General features: G+C 42.5%; 1 long non-coding RNA gene across 2 annotated transcripts in view; it reads left to right on the top strand.

Moving 5' to 3' along the window:
• Positions 1-21,431, top strand: part of LOC115278187 — a 38,984-nt gene extending 17,553 nt beyond the window's left edge. For both annotated transcript variants that reach the window (XR_003902748.1, XR_003902749.1), the window contains exons 4-5: positions 7,313-7,544; positions 21,209-21,431. This is a non-coding gene — a long non-coding RNA (uncharacterized LOC115278187). The remainder of the gene's footprint in view (positions 1-7,312; positions 7,545-21,208) is intronic.
• Positions 21,432-21,755: the final 324 nt, after the last annotated feature.

Raw genomic sequence — 21,755 nt, 5'->3', positions numbered from 1 at the left:
GTTGAAGCTCACCATGATCAACAATGGAGCTTCCTGCCATCAGTGCCATGCTCTCTGCTGCCAAGGAGCTTACGGGGCTGGGGAGGCAGGTACATGCCTGTGGCTCAAGACCAAATGGTGTAAATATTTGAGCACATAGAGAAGGACGAGGTTACTTCTCATCAGGAGAATGATGAGCACTTCATGTTGAACTCAGCACTTACACCAAGTTTTGAAGGAGAAATCTATTCTTACATGCCAGGACTGTGTCTAATTTCTAGTAGGTGCTCCACAAATGTGTGTTGGCAGACTGAGAGAAGAGGGTGGTGTTCCAGGGGGAAGGAAAGAGTAAGAAACAGTAGAACAAGGAGAGCAAAGCTCATTTAGGATGCAGTGAGTCATTTTCTGGGCCTGAAGCTGAAGCCTGGGGTGTCTGAGCCAGTACCTGGGGTGGCTCTGGTTGGAGGCTGAGTACAGAAGTCCTTGAGTTGAGCCGAGGATTTTACATTTCAGTTAGAAGGGAATAGGAGTACCCAGATGTGTCAGAGAAGGTCTGGGCTGGGCTTCATTGAGCTTAGGCTGCATTCATGAGAGGGCTGTGTTGGGGCAGAAGAGCCTGGGAGCAGGGGAATCCTTATGAGGCAATTGCAGATGACCGGGTGTAAGTAAGCAGGGTCGTGAGCAACAGTGTCTGTGGTAAAGGGGTTTTGTGAGGACAGAATCTGCAGATTCTGCATTCACAGGCAGCTCATCCATGCAGCCCCTCCTCCTCTCCTTTACTCTCCCTCTCCTATTACCTCTCTCCTATCCCATGGCACCATCTCCTTCAGGGGTGTGACGCCTCCACCTCTCACCCCACAGAGAGGTTCTTGCGTAAGAGGAGAGGTGACTTTAAGCATGTGTGAAGATGTTAATTTATTAAGACCCCAGTTGATTTATAATTAGTTATTTAATGCCTTGCTATGGTCCAAAAGGATTTGAGGAAGATAGTGTGTATGTATATAAACAAGTTTACCAACCAAATGGGACCTACAGATTCAGCCTGATTTCTTGTTTGACAGCACAGTTGAGAGTAAGAGCTTTGGGGCAGGTAGATGAGTCAGTTTGAATCCTGACTCCTCTCATGGCCAGCTGCATGGCTGTCAGCAAATTACTTGTCTGCTCTGAGTCTCAGGGTCCCTACCTGGAGGGTCAGGATGAGCATAACCTACTCCCAGTCTTGTTGTATGGATTAAGTGAACAGTTTTGTTGTATGGATTAAGTGAGATCAGATGTGTAAGATGTTAAGTGTGAGCACCAGGCCACAGAACACCTCAGACAGACAGTCAATATGAGAAGATTCTACCTCACTGTAACTCTTATTAGTCTTTTGGGCATCACTGGTCAGGTTGGGAGGGTCTTTCCATGTGGGTATTCTACCTTTCCTAAGCCCTTACCAGTTTATCCTTTATCTGGACACCTACTGCACTGATTAAATAAAGAAACACATGTGTTCCCCCCAAGGGATGACTTTCTGTCTGGTTCCTGATATTCCCCTGCATCAAAGCCTGCCTTTTTTTTTTTTTTTTTTAACAAATTGGCATAGGAGAAATACCAGCAAGTTATAAAGGTGCTAGCATTTTCATAGGACTCATTCATTAGGTGCACCCTGTAAAGACCTGGAATACAAAATAAGACTTGACCTCTTTTCTTAGAGACTTTGTATGGGGGGAAGGGAGGCACAGACATCTACATAGGAAATCAGAACAATGAAGCTGGTGATGAAGAGGGGTGGATACAGTGCTGTGGGAATAGCTCAGGCTATGTTTGAACTGAGTCAAAGTGCACAAGTCTACATGGCAGACAAGGTGGGGAGGTGTTCTGGCCAGCAGGGAGGATTGGTGATCTGCGGAGTGTGGCATGTTGCAGAAACCCCAAGTAGCTTGGTAAAACCAGACTGTGGAGTTCCTCATCAAGTGGACAGGAGATAAAAAGTATTGGCAAGGATGTGGAAAAAAATGAGCCCTTATACGCTACTGGTTGGGAATATAGATTGGTGCAGCCACTATGGAAAACCAATATGGAAGCTCCTCAAAAACTTAGAAATAGAACTACCATGTGATCCAGCAGTTCCGCTTCTAGGTATACACCTAAAGGAAGTAAAAACAGGATTTTAAAGAGATATCCACACTCCAATTTTTACTATAGCATTGTTCACAATAGCCAAGATATGGAAATAACCTAAGTATCTATTAACACATGAATGGATAAAGATGTAGTGGGGCACCTGGGTGGCTCAGTCAGTTAAGCATCTGGCTCTTGATTTCAGCTCAGGTCATGATCCATGGTTTGTGAGATCGAGCTCTGCCTAGGGCTCTGCACTGACCGTGTGGAACCTGCTTGGGATTCTCTCTCCCTCTCTCTCTACCCCTCCCCTGAATAAGTGAGTGCAAGCTCTCTCAGAATAAATAAATAAACATTAAAAAAAAGGTGTGGTGTACAATATACAATAGAATATTATTCAGCCATGAGAAAAGGAAATCCTGCCATTTGTGACAACGTGTATAGACCTTGAGGGCATGATGCTAAGTGAGATAAGTCAGGGAGGCAAATACTGCAGGATATTACTTACTTGTGGAATCTAAAAAAACAAGACTGGTAAAAAACAGAGAGTAAAATTGTGGTTGCTAAGGAGTAGGGAGTGGGAGAATAGGAGAGACATTTAAGGGTGTAAATTTGCAACTAGAAGATAGATAAGCCCTGGAGATCTAAGGCACAGCGTGGTGAGGATAAACAACAATATTGTATTATAATCATCGAACTTGCAAAAAGACTAGATATCAGTTATTCCTACTACAAAAAATAACTAATTGTGTGATGTGATAGAGGTGCTATCGTTCAATGGCAATCATATTATGATATATAAATGTATCAAATTAATAGGTTGTACACCTTAAATTTCTACAATGTTATATGTCAAATATATTTCAATAAAAAATAGAAGAAACGATACTAATCGTAAAAAAGAAAAGTGGAGTTCCTAATGGGGCATTTGTGTATCAGTAAAGGTCTAATAATGGAAAAATGGAAAAAAAAAGGCACTGAGGCAGGTAAACTGGGAAGTCTTTTAATGGGCTTTCCAGGTGCTTCTCCAATCACTCCCAGAGCATTACCACTTTCTCCTACAATGAACCTTTACTATCAAGCTATGTATTACATTTCCTGTTATGGAACTAAAATGAAAAATAAATAACTTCTTTTATTTTACCAGATTTATATTCAATGTCTTAATTTTCTTTTATTCCTTTTATACTCTGGAGAGGGGTATTTAGTGTCAAACTGTTTCTGGCTTCATCAGCCCAGGGCATCACCTATAGCCCCATCTCCTAGTCTTGGTAGAGGCTTAGCAGATGGGCTATTTAACAGCTGTCCTGAGGGCACCTGGGCAGCCTGTTCCCGGGCTGAGGGTCTCTGAGGGGCCAGGTGCTTCTAACAAGTGCGCCCAGCACTACTGCAGGGTGATGGCGGGAGGTGGCCCCAGCAAGGCCATCTGAGAAGTGCTTGAAGAGTGTGTGTGTGGAAGGCATGTTCTGGCATCAGCACCCTGCTGGCTTCCAGAACTGCCCTAGCCAACTGTGGGACAGGCTGTCTCTGTCCTGAGACCGTTTGCAAGTGCCTCGGGTCCAACACTAGGCCTTGGTACCATCTAGTTTGTTTGTTTCCCCATCTTGCATATATTTGTTTCCACTTCTGCTAAACACCCAAGGACTAAGGTGGGAATTATAGATACTGTTTGCCCTGCCAAGTGAATGAAGAGTTCAGCTTCTTCCTCATACTGTCCAAGGGCCATGGGATGTGAACTACTGACCTTCTAGTATCATTTCTCTCTCTCCCAATTCAAACCCTATTTCCTGGTCAGGCAGTGTCCGATGTCTCATTTCCAACTGTACTCCTTCGAGCCTGTGGTTCTTGTGTCTGCCTGTGATGGCCCCCTTTACTTCACCATGCACTCTATCACAGTCTGCTCATTCTTTGGTCCCAGGCCCAGATTCAAATTTCCTGTGAAGGCCCTCCTGACTTTTTGTGCCCTCACATCTTTTCAGAGATCTGAACTGGGCACCCCAAGAGCACCTAAGGGGCTGAGAACACACATGGGAACCTCATTGTTAATTCATGTCTAGGAACATACTGGCTTCCCAAACTGATCTATCAGCTTCTGAATGGTGCGGACTTTGTATTTTTTGCCTTCTTGGAGACAGCCACATAGGACAGGCTGCAGGAACTATAGTCAGCTAGCATGGCCTAGCAGTGGGCTGATCTTGTTTGTTCTCTGTTCTGTCAAGGTTTTTTTTTTTTTTTTTTTTTTGGCCCTTTAAAATAATCATTCTGATGCAGAGAATCAAATATGAAATCCCAGCCTTTGAGCTCAAGGGGTGCTGGGCAGGCATTTGCTGCATTCTGACCTCCAGAACTCCACCCTCCCCTTTCTGGCAGCCTCTCTTGGCTGCCCTGACTCAGAAATTGTATTTGGCAGAACTCAAGAGGCTTTTCTGTATGTGTGACCACAACCTCTATCCTAGAGCCCCTACTGTGCAGTCGGCTCTGTGCTAGGTTCCCGGTGTAGATGGGAGACTAGAAGACCCTGCGTTTGAATGCTTGGGATACAGCTTCCAGCCCCATAACAGCGCTCGCGCGGCCGGGGGCGGGGATTAGGAGGTTTGGACAGGCCGGGAGGCAGGGAATGCCATTTCAGATGTGGGAGAGGAATCTGTTTTTGCCTCTAGCACAAATCTTTTATGATCTCTCTGGACCTCTGTCTTCTCTGTCAAATGGGCATAACCAACTGCTCGTTGGTGCACAGAGCTGCAGGCCGATGACTTGAAGCAATGTGACAGGAGATGGGCTCCTGGATATGAGGGCCGTGGCTGAGTGAGGGGTAGGCTCTCTGCTCACCATTTGAGTGAGTGAATGCTGCCTCATCAAATTTAAACTTCACTTACCACCGGCTTTTCTATTCCTGTTTTCATCAATCGTTTGATGAGTGGGTTGTACTTGTTTTTAAAGTTTCTGAAAAAAATCCTGGGGTAGTTCCTACAGTTAGCATATTGTTATATCGCGGAACCCTACCAATCCATCATAGCGTCACCGTTTCCCTGAGCGCATGCGTGTGATCGCTCACGTGTGTCCGTGCGTGTGTGCGTGCGCAGGTCCTGGGGAAAGTCACGTCGCAGGGGCTTCTGGACGAAGAGGATCGTGAATGGTGGGGATGGTCGAGATACTGCAGTCAGGAGGTTGGTGGCGTTTGGTCCATCACTTTTAAAATCAGCTATGAATGAGGCTGAACTTAGAGGTGCCGCAGAGGACCTGGAAGTCTAAACCAGGGCAAAGTTTAATTAATTTGGGAAGTACGCGTTTGTTCTTAAACATCACACTGCGCTCAGGTAGAGCTGCTTACCCCAGCTGCGGGGCGAAAGGCTGTCCTTGGCCCTGGAGGGCAGGATGAGGTCCCTGGGAAAGGACGTGGCCTTTGGAATCAGATCAAAGATGGTTTTGGATAATGGGATATGAGGTGCAATCCTGCCCTTTCCTGTTTTACTGGGAATCTTTTGTGTTTTTGTTTGTTTTTTTAATGTTAGAGAGAGAGAGAGAGAGCGAGAGAGAGAGAGAGCGAGAGTGAGCGCACGCGTGAGCGAGCGAGAGCGATCGAGGGAGGGGCAGAGAGAGAAAGAGACAGAATCCAAGGCAGGATCTAGGCTCCCAGCTGTCAGCACGGAGCCCTATGGGGCTCGAACTCCCGAACTATGAGATCATGACCTGAGCTTAACCGACTGAGCCATCCAGGCGCCCCTATTTTACTGGCATTGTTAAGATCATAGTATGAACTTCGAAAACTTGACTGTTTTTGCTTGCTCGTTTAATTAATTAATTAATGCTCTGTCTTGCCGACAGACTTATAATTTTAATTATTTGCTAAGATTTAAAAACAGACTTCAGAAGGACTGGGCACATTGGGCCCTTATTCCTAGGACTGAGCAGACCGGGCACCACCCCATAGGTACACCTTGCTGTCCCCCTGCCTGGGTGTCTATGCTCTCGGGTTTGCAGGCCTGAGGTGGATAGCATTGGGGGGCGGGTCTCTGTGGGTACTCGCACGTGGACGGGATACAGGTAGTGGGTGTATCTCAAAACTATCGTCTCAGTTTATCATAACCAGCTTTCTGAACCTTAAGCAGCTGCTTACCACCACCCACCTATTGCAAGCTTCTGCAGTTTTTTTTTTCCAGGTGTCTCTAAGTATGGGTGTTAGGGACTGAATTTTGTGTCCTCCCCCAAATTCGTGTATTGAAATCCTGACACCCAATGTGATAGTGTTGGGAGGTGGGGCCTTTGGGAAGGGAATAGGTTCTGAGGGTGGAGCCCTCTTGAAGATGATTGAGAGAGATCCCTGGCCCTTTCTAGGGTGTGAATGAAAAGATGGCTATCTGTGAGCCAGGAGGTGGGGTCTCGCCAGCCCCAGAGTCTGGGAGCACTTTGATCCTGGACTTCCAGTCTCCAGAAATGTGGGAAATCAATGTTTGTTGTTTAAGCCCCCAGTTGATGGTATTTTTGTTAAAGCAGCCCGAACACACCAAAACACACTGGGTGCAATCCAGCAGCCAGTGGGTCTGAGCAGGGGAGAGGACAGGGCTGTGCTTGGCTGGATCACAGAGGCAGTAAGCAGGGGGTAAGCTTTAAAAGGCAGTTCAGATGGTGGAGTTGGGGGCTGAATATACAGATCAGTCCTGGGCTGGGAATCTATAGGGAGATATGGAGAGCTTACGAGAGTGTTCTATATTTGAAACACTGTTTGGCTCTTCAGATATAAATTCTCTAGAAATTTTGCCTGTATAGGGAAAAATAATCCCCCCCTTCCCCAGCTCTGGCATAAGAAACTTGGGAGAAATGAAAATATATGGAATCCTATTTTTAACATATTTTTTCAATAATATTGTCACTTAAAAATTTATGAGTATAAACACTTATTAATTATAAATTGCTGATAATATATGCATAGATATGAAAACATGGAACAGAGTCATATGCTTTCAGTAGAAAATGAGGAGATCTTTATTTAAAAAGTTATATCTTTTCTAGAACATAGCACATCCACTTTGGATACTCTGGGAGCCAGGTCAGGGGACCTTCTAAAGCCCTGCAGTTCTGAAACTCTATGAAAATGCATCTCCTTATTTCCCATCTAGTAAGATGGCTAAACAGTCCTATAAAACTCTGGCTGTTCATTGGTTATGCTGTCTCTAGCTGTGCTCTAACTAACAGCATACTAAGAATTGCATTTTTCTCTCTCCTGACTTAGATTTAAATCTTGCAATCACCGCTGGGAAGTGAGCTGTATCTTCTTGAGAAATCAGACCACAGAGTCTGGCCTGCAGCTGGCAGGCTGGGTCATCTTTAATCGCTTAACCCTTCATATCAAAGGATGGGTTGTAGCAGCAGATTCTTCGTCATGAATTTGCCATGGCAGATTTTCTCAAAGAAAAGCTGGGAGTTAAAATGAAGCAGAGTACGTACAGCAAAAGCCTTGCCTTGTAAGTTGACTTTTATACCTATACACATGACTAGTTTTATGTATATGTCCATGTAATTCTTTCTTATGGGGATGTGTCCACATGTCTGGGACATGTGTGGCTGTGATAGGTATGTACATGTACTTATTGTGAGAATATGTGAGGTGCACGTGTGGCTGTGAGTGTGTAAATGTGTGAGGGCATGTTGTGTGTCTAAGGGAAATTCTTCCCTGTCTTATGGATTAAGATCCAGGCTGTTTAGGGCTGATTGAAAACATGGTCATGACAATTCCCTTTACACCCTTGGGTAGGGCCCTTTTAAACTGACTCTGGACTTGGCCATGTGCTTTTGTTTAAGTCAGTGGAATATTACCAAATGTGACACAAAAGAGATCTTGAAGGCACTTGTCCATTGAAATTGTCTTCTCCTGTTGCTCTTGGAAGCCCTTAGCCAACCCAAGGTCAATGAACTGGGGCAAGCCTGCTGGAGAAATGTGACCCAGGGACACCGGCCACCCTGGGTGATAGGAGCCACCAATTTCCAGTCATATGAATGGAGCCCTCCTTGGTCAAGTGGCCCCCATCCCACTTGTGAGCTCTCTCCAGCCATAGGGGTGAGCACGGCGGAGGCTGGCAGGAGAACTGGCCTGCTGAGCCCAGCCCAGCTTGCTCTCCCACATAATCACAAGTTAATACTAAATGGATGCTGTTTCACATCACTAAGTTTTGGAATGGTTTGTTACACAGAAAGACTTAAATACCTGATCTAGTTGGTAAGAGTGGGAAAAGCCTCTTCACTGGGAGAAGTGTTTGGTGACAACGTGTAGACATGAATCACAAGAAGACATGTTAATTCCGCTTAAACATTCTTTATACTCCTGTTCTTATTTTATGAGTTTAAAAACATAAAAATTAGCTCTTATTGGAGGACCTCCTATTAATTCTCACATAGAAATGCACATTAACAAGTCAAGTGTGGGCAGTGCTGGCATTCTCCAATAATACTTTACTGAGGCCTTGGGAAGAAAGCCAAGGAGAAACCAACCCAGGCAGAAAGCTGAGAATGCCACACTACAGACTCCGCAGTGAGGCTGTGACTTGCTCTTTAGCAGTGAAAGGACTCCTCTCATTCCTGCTCCCAGCACGTCTTCATGAGGTGGGCATCATTTCCGCATCTGTTACCCAGGAGCTCACCCCGGGCATCCTGACTCCTTGAAGAACAGCGCCTATAAAATGAGGCTCTGGGAGAAGCAAGATTCTCTTCCCTGCCCGAGGCCTGCCTTTCGGGAACCTACCACCTCTTTGGATAATTGACTCTAGGGATGATTGTGCCTCTCAAGGGACGTGCACTTCCCTCTCAAGACCCTCTCAAGACCACGTGACCTTCCGGGGACAAGACCTTTACCCTGCAGACCACAACAGGGTATCTGGATATAATGATTGGCCTATTCTAGATGGCTCTACTTACATTTAAAAGCAGAGGTTGTGTGAGAAAATTCTGCGCGTGTGTGTAAATGCAATAATATTGGCTCAGAAGTCAGGGAAAATGACTTTTACACTTTCAGCTCCAGTCCTACCTTTTTTTTAAAAAAATAGTTCTTATTTATTTATTCACTTAAGTAATCTGTACACCCAACATGAGGCTTGAACTCACAGCTCCAAGATCACACGCTCTTCCAACTGAGCTAGCAAGGCACTCCAGTCCTACCTTATAAGACATTTCTACTTGGTGTGACGTGAGGGGGTTTAGGGTAGAACCTAATCCACTATTAATACCAGTCCTCTGGGTCTGAAAGACATTTTATTTCTAAGAATCCTGTCTTAAGACAGAGGAATACTCACAAACACCTTTGTTACTGGTTAACACCTCAGTGGAAAATAGCAGATGAGGCAGGGGTAGATGCTTTGGAGATATTAGGGAACTCTGATGCATGTGTGGACACCAATGCTTATTACACTTCATACTTTAGGTTTTATCCAGGCCTGGACCTGCCCAGCTTCCTTGCAAATAAATACATGTCACACACCACTCAAAAGCATGTGCTACATCAGTTAGGTCAAAGGCTCAGTATGACTGATCTTTCTTCTTTTTGTTTTTATGTGGTAGGTTTAAGGATATTTTGTGTAGGAGAGAAAAGAATGATTGGATTAATTATATTAATATCAACATGAAAGAAACTGGCTTTAGTAACTACTGGCAATTGCCAAGCCATTTATGAAGCCCCTTATCCAATATTATTTATCCAATAATCCAATAGTAGTATTACTATTCCAGTTTTCCAGAAGAAGAAGCTGAGATCCTTAACTAAAAAGTTGAACAGTGTTAAAGCACTGCCTTTATTTTTATTTACATTTATTTTGAACTATTTCAACCACACAGAAAACTTTAGAGAACAATACAACAGACACATGCCTATCACCCAATTTTATTAGATCTTAATATTCTGTATACATGCTTTATATTTCAGGGTATATTTTACTTTTAAGGTAGGATATTTGTCTTTTTAAAATTTATGCATAGAAGTTCTTTGTAGAGTCTGGGTATTAATTTTGTGGATTGAAATTTATGATAACATCTAACAGGCAGAAGTTTTACATTTATTTAAATGTAATCAAATGTTTATGGTTGAGGTGGTTTTGTCTTTTTAGGATTTTTTTTTGTGGTTAGTGATTGGTGGGTCCTATTTTTGAAATACTTTTCTTTGTTATCACCAAGATAGCCTCCTTTTTCAATTTTTAGAGAGTTTCTTCCCTCATCTATCTGGAATTTAATGTTTGTGAATGCAATGAGGTGGAGATCTATTTTCATCCTTCCAAGATGGAGAGACTTCCGCCAGGACACTTCACTCACGAGTTGCATCTTCACCCTCATTCTCCTTCTGTGCCGTGTGAGAGCTGCCTCTCAGCTCTGTTCTGTCTCACTGTTCTGTGGGCTGTTGCCATAGCACCAGACCATTGCTTCATTAGAAAACTTGATATGGGCAGGGCACATCTCTTCATGTCATTCTTCTGTTTGTTTTTAGGTAATTTTGGCTTCTTTCATGCATTTTAGGATCAGCTTGTGTGGCTCCATAAAAAGCCCTGTCAGGATTTGGATTCTAATTGCGTGGAGTTTATCTAGTAATTTGGGGATGGAATTGAACCTCTATACAATCGAGTCATCCCAGGCATGCACATGGTATAGCTCTCCATTTGTTGAAGTTTCTTTTATGATGCTCAGTAACATTTTGGAAATTTTCTCTATAAGGTTCTTAAATAGATTTTTTCAATTTTATTTTTGAGAAGTTCATCATTTTTCTTGCTGTTGTAAATGAGATATTTTTCCTATTATTTCTTCACACTAGTGGATAGGAATGTTGTCAGCTCTTTAAGTTTTTTTCTTTATGTTTTATTTATTTTTTGAGAGAGAGAGAGAGAGAGAGAGAGAGAGAGAGAGAGAGAGAGAGAGAGAGAGACAGTGCGAGCAGGGGAGGGATAGAGAGAAAGAGGGAGAGACAGAATCTGAAGACAGGCTCCAGGCTCTGAGCTGTCAGCACAAAGCCCGACGCAGGGCTCAAACCCACAAATCACGAGATCATTACCTGAGCCGAAGCCAAACACTTAACTGACTGAGCCACCCAGGTGTTCCTGTTGTCAGCTCTTTAAAGATTATCTTTTGTACATGAGGATTGCTCAGTTTTCTTATCTATTCCAATACTTGCTAGATACCTTCAGATTTCCTGTATGTACAAATATGTTATCATAAATAAGGCTGGTTTTTAATCTTCCTTTCCATTTTTACATCTCACTCTTTAATCTTGATATTATTAGTTGAGTAAGACATCTTGTATAAAAGCTTTTTGTGTGCCTATTGAGAAAATCATACGATATATCTCCATTATAAGAGAGCATCCTTACCTTCCTTTGACAAACGCATTTTTGAAGTAGTTTTATATATTTTATGAAATTTATTTGCTTATTACTTAGGATTTTTATATCCGTGTTCACAAGAATGGTTTATAATTTGATTACTTGTACTGCCTTTGTCACATTTTGGTATTCAGTAGATTAGATGGGTAACTTTCTCTTATTTTTCCTTTCTCTGAAATATTTTGTATAAGATATGAATTGTCTGCTCCTTATAGATTTGTTAAGTTACCTTTAAAATTATTTCCATCTGGTGTTTTGAGGGAAAGGAGATTTTTATAACTGATTCTACTTCTTCAATAATCACTAGTTTATTCAAGCTTTCTATTTCTTCTTGAGTCAATTTTGGTCATTTATATTTTTCTAGAAAACTTTCCTTTCAAATATATTTTGTGGTTGCCTCTAGCTTGATGCATGCATTGAGGTTTTTGTTCTATGTTGATATTGAGGGATCTCACATGTAGGCACAGAATCTGTGGTTGTCTTAGTTGCACTTTCTGGTCATAAGTCTATGACTTTTTTTTCTCCCTCCAGTCTAATGTCTTCATAAGCCTGTTGCCCCTGGCAGCAGGCTACTATTTCCCCCTGGCCTCCTTTTGCTTTTGTGGGAGCTCTGTTCAGTCCTGGCTTAATGCAGTGATCCTAGCTTTTCCATCTAACTTCAGTCTCCTAGAATATCTGTTTGTTAACCAGTGGAAGCCAAGGTCTAAGATTATCACTCCTGCTTCCGGCTCAGGCTGCAGCAGACCCAGGGGTATGTTCAGTCCCTTGATCTTCTGTTTCCCACCGCCCCCCCTCTGGTCCACAGCAATTGGTTTTGATTTTATTTTTTTTCTTTTAAAATTTTAACTATAGCAGAAAGAGTTGTTAAAGATGGAGGTCATTGACTTGTCTTGAATGGAGGCTTCCCAGCACCTGCTTTTAAGCACTAGACGATAGTGCCTCTTTAATTAATCACTCCTTTAGCAATATCCATTCATCCATCCAGGAAATTGATGACTTGTGCACAGTTTTCTACTCCCTGAATTGAAGCAGACGAAGTCCCTTTTTCTGAGATTACTCTTCTAGCCTAGCACAGAAATAGAAGGGGAGGTCATGAAATCAGTATATGAGGCCCTTTAGATGTCTTGAGTCCACTTGCCCCTCCTCACTCTTGACACTCTCCACTCTAGAGATGAGGAAATAGAAATTCAAGGAGCTAAAATTAGTGGAGCAAAGCCTCTGTAGGTAATGGGAGACATGGAACTAGAACACCTGGGTAGGCTGATTTCAGACCTGACATCTTCCCTACAAGATCAGAGGTTCTCAGCTTTGGTGACACCTAGGAACACTGGAGAGCACCTAAACATCCTCATAATCCAGCCTGAATGGACTGAGAATTTTAGACGTTGGGGCAAGACTTCTGTATTTTTTCCAAGTTCACTAGGTGCTTTCTGAGGCATAGTTAGATTGAGGAACCCCACACTCAGTGAGGTCCTCTCTCTTGTTTACTTAAACCTTCCTTTACCCTCTGTATTTTTCTTTTTTTTTTTTCCAATGGCAGTCTTTACCCTATAAGAAGGTGACATAAGCTGGGTAATTATTGTTCTCTTCATCTTACCCGATTCTCCAGTATCCTCCTCCCTCTCCTTTGTCTTAGATGATTAAAATTTTGCGCAGGGGATGTCTGTTTCATTGCTTCTTGATCATCATCATAACAATAACAGATTACTTTAAATTGCTCATTTATAATCAACACACTATTTTCCTTGGTGAGCATGTAAATGAAATACACACACACACACACACACACATAGACAAACACACACACAAATGCATATCAGAGGGGTCTGACCACTAATCACATAGCATATTCGATGCTTAGAATTGGGTTAGTCTCTGGCCCAAGAGCATGTGTGTGCCACAGGATTTAGATCTTGGCATAACTGTGTGGCTTTTCTTGCTCATTGCTTGCTTTCCCCAATGTGAGCTAGTCGTTTTTCTGAATCTTGTGCTTTTCATCTTCTTTAAAAGTTTTATTATATATGTACATTTCTAAGATTATGGTGTTTTTTGGGTTATTTTTAATTTTTTAGAAAAGAAATCATGTTGCCTCTAGTCTTCTGGAACCAGCGTTCCACCCCCGCCCCAAATATTGTATTGCAAAGAGTCAACCATATTGTTGTGTGTAGCTACAGTTCATTAATTTTGAGTGCCTCACAATATTTCATTGTGTAGTACTCTAGAATTTGCTTATCCAGTTGGAATATTTCCAGATTTTTGCTTCCAAGAATAGTACTACTATGAATAATTTTGTACATTCTTCCTGGTTGCACATATGTATGAGTGTCTCTGGAGTATATACCTAGATGTGGAATTTGGGGGTTGTAGAATATATGACATTTGACTACTTGATGAGATAATGCCAATTTTTTTCCAATAAGGTTTTACCAGTTTACTCTCCCCGATAATCCTGTGTATCCACGTAATTTCTAACACTTGATAATGGCATCTTTTTTTAATTTGCCAATCAAATGGGTATCAAAGACATCTCATTATGTATTTCCTTGCTATTTCCTCAAATGTTTATTGGCCATATGTATTTGCTCTTCTGGGAGATGGTTGTTCATGTCTTCTGTCCCTTTCTATCATTTTCTTTTGCTCCTTTCTTACAGATTGTTAGTAGTTCTTTGTATATTCTCCACATGAATCCTTTTTGATGGTATGTGTGGCAAATATGTTTTTTCAATTTGTAATTTATCTTTTCCTAAATTGCATGTGTAAGATCACACTTTGGCATTTTCATTCCCTTTTTTGATACCTCCCTCCATTTAACACTGTCAACTGTTCCCCTCCCCCCCCCAAAGACTTGACATAGTCATTTGATACATTCTATAATGTGTTACATTTGTTTTCCATGATTTCCACTAACAATCTGTTAAACATGTGATAGGGTCCCAGTGGTGGACAAATATTCCAAAGTATTTATCTGCACTTTAATGGGGGGTTCTGAGGCTTAGGATTATGACGTGGAAGAAATATTTCTGGGCACAGGGGCTACCATCCCTCAGCTCAAACCTGTCTACACCCACTGCTCCATGGGCAGCTGAAATATGTTCAGGATTCACATCTTATAGAACTCTTCTGAAATACAGTTCCCCAGGAAGCTTTCATTTTTCTCCAAGTAGTAAAACTCCCACTTCCTGATAGTTACAAAGATAGGTTTTGTTGTCATAATGCTTTCTCTGTGTGCTGCTTTGCAATCAGAGTTTTCACCACTCAATGGATCCATCACTGAGCAGCACATTACAGCAAACGCATATCCGTTTGCCTCTATTATTGTCATAATCAAAAGGCGGGGCTACATTGAAATATTTGCTTCGTGCATGCATATCTGTTATCCGAAGGGCCCTTTAACCTAAATGGTGTGCTTTCTGTAATGTCTTCGGTTAATGAATAGGTCTGTGAGGGCCTCAGAGCAGTGCAATGTGGGAAGAACGCTATAATTTCTTTTTAACATGCAGGAATTCTGAATACGAGAAAATGCATGCCAAATTTTATTGCTTCTAAATCTGAATAATTGTATTTCTGGGCTGTGCATCTGGGTAGATAATAAAGCCACAAAACAATTTAATGAAACATATAAAAAATAAAATGACATTACTAAATATTATAATATGAAGAAACTATTTTTTGCATATTGTCACCTAATCTTTCAACCATATAGCAACAAATAATGCAACCATAATTGAAAGTTTTATTATCCATCTGAGTAAATTGAGCTCAAATTTACCTTGTTCTTGTTAGTTGGTGGGCAAGCCTATTGGGGCTACTGACAGGATTTCATTTTCGTGGTGGATTATTTTTTTTTTTTTGCCCTTTCTGTGGAATCTAAAGTGGTCAATAAATAGCCCTGCTGCTTAATCGATTCTGAACTCAGCTCTTCAGAAAGCCACTCCTCGGCCCTGTGACCCATGCTGGCAGCCAGCCCTGTGTTTGCGGAGTTTCAGAAACTGGCTCCAGTCTTCCTGGTCCTAAAACCCCACAAACATGCCAAGGAGCCCAAGGTCTTTTCTCCCTGTTTGCTGCAGCCCATATTTCCTAATTGCACTCATGCAACTCCGGAGGGGACGCTCCATTTGCTATGGGAAGAATTGGCACGGACTAGGGGGCGTGAGAGGGAAGAGGCTGACGGCCGGCCTGTTGAAGAGAAGATTGCTCATTCTGCTTTGCGAAGGCCCACAGACTGTGTGCCACGGGAAGAATCCGCTGGCATTTGTGATCTCCAGGCCCATGTGTGAGCCCCCACAGCGGGGACTCAGGTCCACTTGTTCTAAGGGGGGTATGGGCACCGCCAAGCTTCGGGAAGAGACAGCACATCTTTCTGAAGCATCTGAAGGGTTGTGGGAAAACTATTGATTTCAGCAGTAATTTTTAGTTACGCTTATTGTAAGATGTTTGGCCTTTTCCTGGAGCTTTGGTTTGAAGAATCAGTCCACCTGGCTGTTTCCCTGTTTTCAAGTTCACGGCGGTGGGCCTCTTGAAATTATCCAAACTGTGGGCTGCCCAGATGTGAGAGGATGCTTCTTCATCAGGCAGACCTGGGGGCACCTCACAGCAAGAAAGCTGGGGCTCTGGCATCACCCCGTCTTTCATCCCGTGTCCGCATCAGAGAGAGCTAGCAGGAGGAAATAGCATTAGGCATGTGATGCTTCCAGAACTGCTTTCCCCTTCAGAGCCCTTATTCTGTTAGACTCCCCCCACCTTTTTTCTGAGGGATCTTGCTCCCATTTGCTGCCACTTGGCCTCGTCAGGCCAACTCTGCTCCATTTGGTGTGTTTCACTAACTTCATGCATCAAAGAGAAGGGGTTGGGGGTTTCCGTCGCTTCCTCCCAAAGCTCTGGTGTGCTTGGGCAGATGTGCCCACACCCTTATCCTCAGTCTCCAGATCTAGAAGAGGGAGGGCTGGGAGGAGATCCAGCACTGCTGGCCTCATCCCTGACCCTTCACTGGAGGCCCCAACAGGTCAAAAGTTTCCTTCCTACACGTCCCCTTCTCCGCTAGAGCAAATCTGTGGGGCCCTTTGGTTGTGCTCTCTATCAGAGTACAGTCCTTCTGATTCAAAGGTAATGAAAAATCCCTTCTTGACAAATGCTCCGTGAGGATTAAGAAAGCCTCGCCACTGTTAAGCCCCTTGCCCCATGGGCAGCAAGATTATAGTGACAGTTTGGAGAAACTATTTGCAAATAATTTTTTTTAATGTCATTTATTTTTGAGAGAGAGAGAGCATAAGAGGGGGAGGGGCAGAGAGAGAGATGGAGACAATCTGAAGCAGGCTGCAAGCTGTTAGCACAGAACCTGATGTGGGGCTTGAACCCACGATCCATGAGATCATAACCTGAGCCAAAGTCAGATGCCTAACTGACTGAGCCACCCAGGCACCCCTGGAGAAACTATTTTCAAATGAGACTTCTAGGAAATGCGCTGCTTGCTATGTGCCAAGACTCCTTTCCAGATCCTGTGGAGGAAATGGGAGTAGTCAGGGTGGGGTGAAGAGGAGATCTATTTGGGTAATTCAGTATAAAACTTTGAAAACATTGGGGGGCGTAGATTTTAATTTGTCTAATAGCTTTTTGCGGGGAGAAGACATGCTTCCCACTCCCCAAGTGGAAGGACATCTACACTCCTGGAATCTCCCATGGCTCCCCTCTCTGGGTTGGGGTGTGGAGATGAGAAGCTGGGGGCGGTGGTGGAAGATGCAGAGCTCAGGCCTTGCCCTCCCTGTGATCAGAGGCAGCCTGTCTGCAGGATTCCACCTCCCCTGTGGAGTGCAGAGCAGGGCAAGCCAGAGGTTGTTTGGCAGTGGGGCTCTGATTTAGGGGCGAAGGGCGGGCCAGCCCCTTTGGCTACAGAGCCGAAGCTACGCTTTTCAATTAGCTCTTAGCTGCAATGGAGCTGATCTTTTGTTCTCCTTTTGCTGGACTCCCATGTCAGTCCCTCCATTGGCTCTCAAGGGACAGGGAGTAAAGGCTGTTACTGTTGTGCCTAACGTTGTGATAAAGATGATCCCAAACCGAATTTTGGAAGCAAAACTCAATAGCAGTGTAATTCTTTTAGAAACACTTTGTTTTCTAAATTGCATTATTCTAAAACAAAATTTTTTTATAGTTTATTTTTGAGACAGAGAGAGACAGAGCATGAGTTGGGGAGGGGCAGAGAGAGAGGGAGACAACAGAATCTGAAATAGGCTCCAGGCTCTGAGCTGTCAGCCCAGAACCCGAGGTGGGGCTCGAACCCATGAACTGCGAGATCATGATCTGAGCCAAAGTTGGATGCACAACTGACTGAGCCACCCAGGCGCCCCAACATTTTATTTTTTTAAACTGTGGTATAGGGCTCATAACATAAAACCTACTATCTTATTCATTAAAAAAATTTTTTTTAATGTATATTTATTTTTGAGAGACAGAGACACAGAGCCCGAGTAGGAGAAGGGCAGAGAGAGAAGGACACACAGAATCTGAAGCAGGCTCCAGGCTCTGAGCTGTCAGCACAGAGCCTGACACGGGGCTCCAATCCACGAACTGCAAGATCATGACCCGAGTGAAGTCGGCCGCTTAACTGACTGAGCCACCCAGGCACCCCGTATCTTAGCCATTTTTAAGTGTAACGTTTAGTAGTGTTAGGTGTGTTCACACTGTTGTGTGACCAGTCTCGAGAACTCTTCATTTTGCAAAACTGAAGCTCTGTGCCCAACCAAACAACTCCCATTTCCCCTCCCTGCATCTACTGCTGACCACCCTTCTACTTCCATCTCTTTGAATGTGACTCCTCTAGGTACCTTACATCAGTGGACTGTACCGATTTGTCATTTGTGCCTAGCTTATTTTGCTTAGTTTAATATTCTCAGGGTTAATCCATGTTATTTTGTGTGTCAAGATTTCCTTCCTTTTTCAGGTTAAATGATATTCCATTGTGTATCCTTTTGTTTATCCATTCATCTCTCAAAGGACACTTGGGTTGCCTCTGTCTTTTGGCTCTTGTAGATAATGCTGCTATTAACGCGAATGCACAAATATTTCTTCAAGATCTTGCTTTCAGTCCTTTTGGGTATGTATCTATATATCTATATATCTGTATATCTATCTATCTATCTATCTATCTATCTATCTATCTATCCATCCATCCATCCAGAAGTGGAATGTCTGGATCTTACGGCAATTCTGTATTGAACCTTTTGAGGAACTGCTATACTATTTTCCATAGCAGCTGTACAATTTTTCATTCTCAACAGCAGGTCACAAAGATACCGATTTCTTCACATCCTTGCTAACACTTTTTAAAAATTTTTTTGATAGTGACCATTCGTAAGGTGATATCTTATTGTGGTTTTGATTTGCATTTCCCATAGTTTCATGTGCAGGTTGATCGTTTGTATATTTATTTTGGAGAAATCTAATAAACCCTTCACTCAGTTTTACTTAATTTTTTTGGAGTTGTAGGAGTTCTTTACATATTGTGGATATTAACTCCTTATCAGATACATGATTTGTAAATATTTTTTCCCATCCTATAAGTTGTCTTTATACTTTGCTGATTATGTCCTTTGGTGCAACTTGATAAAGTGAAATTTATTCTTCCTTCTGTTGCCTCTGCTTTTGGTGTCATATCCAAGAAATTGTTGCCAAATCCAACGTCATGTAGTTTTTTCCCCTATATATTTTCCAATAGTTTTAGGTTTAGCTCTTATGTTTAGGTCCTTGATCCATTTTGAGTTAAGCTTTGTATATTGTGTAAGATAAGGGTACAATTTCCTTCTTTTGCACATGGATATCCAGTTTTCTCAGCATTGTTTGTTGAAAAGACTGTTCTCTCCCCATTCCATGTTCTTAGCACCCTTGTCAAAAATCATTTGACCGTATATGCGATGGCTTATTTCTGAGCTCTGTATTCTGTTTCATTGGCCTATATGTGTGCACTGTTTTGATTACTGTAGTTTTGTAGCAGGTTTGAAATAGGGAAGTGTAAGAACTTAAACTTTGTTCTTTTTAAAGATTGTATGGCTGCTCAGGGTCCTTTGAGATTGGGGGAAAATTTTAGGATGGATTTGACCATTTCTGCAAATCATCATTGTAATTTTGATAGAGATTGTATTACCTCTGTAAATTGCTTTGGATAGCATGGACATCTCAACATGGTCTTCCAATCCATAAACACAGGACATCTTTCCCTTTATTTGTGCCTTAATTTTTTTCATAAACATGTTACAGTTTTTGGTGTACAAGTCTTTTACCTCCCTGGTTAAATTTATTCCTAAATATTTTATACTTTTTGATGCTTTTGTAAAATGAATTTTTCTTTTTTTTAAATTTTCATTGGTATTGTATAGAGATGAAATTGATTTTTGTATGTCAATTTTATATCTTGCAACTTTACTCAATTTGTTTATTAGTTCTGACAAGTGTGTGTGTGTGTGTGTGTGTGTGTGTGTGTGTGTGTGTGTAATATTTAGGGTTTACTACAGATATGGCCATTCTTTAAACATTTTAACAAATATTTCCTGACTGAATCTTCTGTAATTCTTCAAGTGATTTTCTTACCTCTCACCCCCTTGACTTTCTCTTTCTATCTACTTCTGCCCTCATTGGAGTCTTCTTTGTATTTAATCATACTTCTCTGATTAATCAGTTAAAGTGACTCTAATATCTTCCTAGTAACATCAGGGCAATACCCCACTTCCTTAGAAGGGCTGAGCAGAACTTCAGGATCTGGCCCCAGTTCTAGAGACCCTGAGGTATTTTAGTTATTGAACATGTTCTTGCCTGCAAAGACCCTGATCCTTCTGCCTGGAATGCCTGCCATCTCCTTAACCCTATGTCTGGCTCACTTCAGTGTTAGAAAGCCTTTTTGACCTGATATAGCTTGGTTAGGATGTATGGTATATTGCCCTCTGAGACCTTGTGCTTTACCCCATTTTATATCCACACAGTATTTTGGTTGTCTGTTTTTGTATGCCTCCCCTACTGGACTTGGTGTCTACATGTAAGGGACTGCAGCTTGGCCCTTAATATATCCTCAGTGCTCAGCATAATTACAGGTGCAGAGAAGCTACTCAAGAGGGACGCATGATGCACAGCTTTGGAGAGGAAGTGTTCCATCCCCGGAGGGAAAGGAGGAAGTCAAGGCAGTTTGCGAAGGGCAGCTCTCCTTTTCTGATCTACTAAAATGGGGGTAATTATAAGTGCTTTATATAATCCACACAATCAAAACAAAGTCCGTGAAAAGAATGCTTATTGTGCAGATGCTGCATTCCTCTTCCTGAGGGCACACCAAAATGGAAGTGGAGTGAAGTGAGAAGCGACCTGCACACTGATTAGGGTAAAACTTCCCGGGGAAGGATGCAAAGTACTGGAAGTCTATACAGCACACAGTCTACAAATGCAGTATGTAGGAAGGAGAGGAGATAAAAAGAACAAATGAAGGTGGAAGTAGTTTGGCAGTGCAGAGGACAAGACCAGAACTCACTGTCGTGGTGTGTAGGGCATCCAGTGAAACCTGAAGAGTTCATGGTCTTGGGAATGAATCACAAGAGACAGTAAACTTACTGGGGAGAATGGGCTGCCATTTTCACTGGCCTAGACTTTCTGTCTCTCAGTCATCACATGGACCAGAGTCATCAGTATGGGGTTAGGACCAGAGCCTCGAGAGGGGAAAGGATGTACTGTGGTCTGTTAAGCTTCTGGTGTGTGAGAGGCATGGAGCTGACCCTCAGGATGGCTGTTTCATTGCTTCCTCCCAGGAACTGGAAGATGCCAGCCCCACAGGAGAGATGCATAACTGAAGGGTTGGAGGCTGCGGACTGGACCCATGCCACAGAGAATTACTCCTTGGGAAGGTCTGTTAACCATATAAAACATTAGAAAGAAACTTAGGGACTTAATAACCAGTTTGGGGCTAGAGGCAGTTTTTAAAAAAATGTTTTTTGAAACTGGATAAAATTATTAAAATTATAATTTCAAACACTTCTTTCTCTTTATCATTCATATTTTAAAAATCAGGTAAAAAATATTTTCTGCTCCCCTGCTGTATAGCCATGCTTGGTTCAGCACTTTGAGAGCCAGAAGGGAAGAAGGTAGAGTCTTGCTATGGTTTAGCTTTAGAGGTCTCATAGTGGATGTACTTTCCCACAAGGTTTTAAGCTTTGAGATTGCTGGGGGTTTTATTTCATTCTCAGCTGGTATCCCCAGAGCCAAAAAGAGTACCTAGTACATACTAGATGCTCAGTAAATATTTGTTGAATGAATCAACCAATAAAAAATTCAGACACAAGTGATGGTTGAAATCTG

The sequence above is a fragment of the Suricata suricatta genome, chromosome 14, assembly GCF_006229205.1.
Source record: "Suricata suricatta isolate VVHF042 chromosome 14, meerkat_22Aug2017_6uvM2_HiC, whole genome shotgun sequence".
Taxonomy (NCBI): domain Eukaryota; kingdom Metazoa; phylum Chordata; class Mammalia; order Carnivora; family Herpestidae; genus Suricata; species Suricata suricatta.
Note: the sequence above shows the minus strand (reverse complement) of the source record. Positions and strands in the feature narration are given on the sequence as shown.